This window comes from Sinocyclocheilus grahami, unplaced genomic scaffold (genome assembly GCF_001515645.1).
Source record: "Sinocyclocheilus grahami isolate Dianchi unplaced genomic scaffold, SAMN03320097.WGS_v1.1 scaffold2519.1, whole genome shotgun sequence".
Taxonomy (NCBI): Eukaryota; Metazoa; Chordata; class Actinopteri; order Cypriniformes; family Cyprinidae; genus Sinocyclocheilus; species Sinocyclocheilus grahami.
The window spans coordinates 39,567-40,643 of record NW_015507698.1 but is presented as its reverse complement, the minus strand read 5'-3'; positions in this window follow the sequence as shown (position 1 = coordinate 40,643).

Below are 1,077 nucleotides of genomic sequence, written 5' to 3'. Positions count from 1 at the left end.
CAACCAAAAATGAATATTCTGTCATCGTTTACTTTTATTTTCTCAAAATGAGACGTTCAGCAGAATGTTCATGCCGAGATTTTACATGCATTGAAACCAGAAACCAAATAATCGTATCATAAAAGAAGCCCAAAAGCTCTTATTCCGAGTTCCACCAAAGAACAAAGGTGATGAAACGATGACTGAATCTTCATTTGTGACTCAACTATGTCTTGAAAACACCTTCAATCTCACGGCTGTCACAGCAACTCGTGGGCTATTTATACTCAGAAGAGTGCCTTTATACCGTGAATTGTTTATGAGGCCAGATTAGACATGGTTCATAGATATATTCACTCCACAATGACTACTGCCTTTCCATCAGACTGAGATTACAGTGTGGCTTTCTGCTTCTATTACAGACAACACTGACCGAATGACAAACACAAACCGTCCCATAAAGCCAGTCCATTAAGAGCCACTGGATTCCCTTCTGGAAAAATAACTACAAAGCCACAGTTCTAGTCTGTTCTAATAATAGAAGCATGCAGCAAGAATGAAGCAAAGCCATTTACAGTCCTGCAGATATCTGTTGCTGCTCTCATGAGCGAAGCACACAGTCAGTAACGGCTCCAGGCTTTATATATGCAAGCTACACACTGTTTACATCTTCATTCCTACAATCAGATTCATTCATTAATAGTGAGACGAGCTGCAGGTAACATAGCGTGTGAAGGGAGGGCAGCAGATGTGAGAACGCCGAAACAAACAGAGACTGGGATAAAACCAGTCCAACTGGGATTCAGATCTGACAAATGAAAGTGGAGCGATGCATTTCTGTGCCACCGGCGTCACAGAATAGTACTGCAAAAATAATGCAATGATAAAAAGAGGTTTCCCAAACACCCCAGTTGAACAGATACAGTAATTCCCGCCCAAACTCACACTATTGGTTGAGCGGCGTTGACGTCTCAGGCTGGTCTCGATGCTCAAAAAAATAGACTAGACTTTCTTGTGTGACCCTGAATATTCAGCTATGATATTTAATTTTTTTTGTATTTTATGACATTTTGTGTTCATTCATATATATATATATAT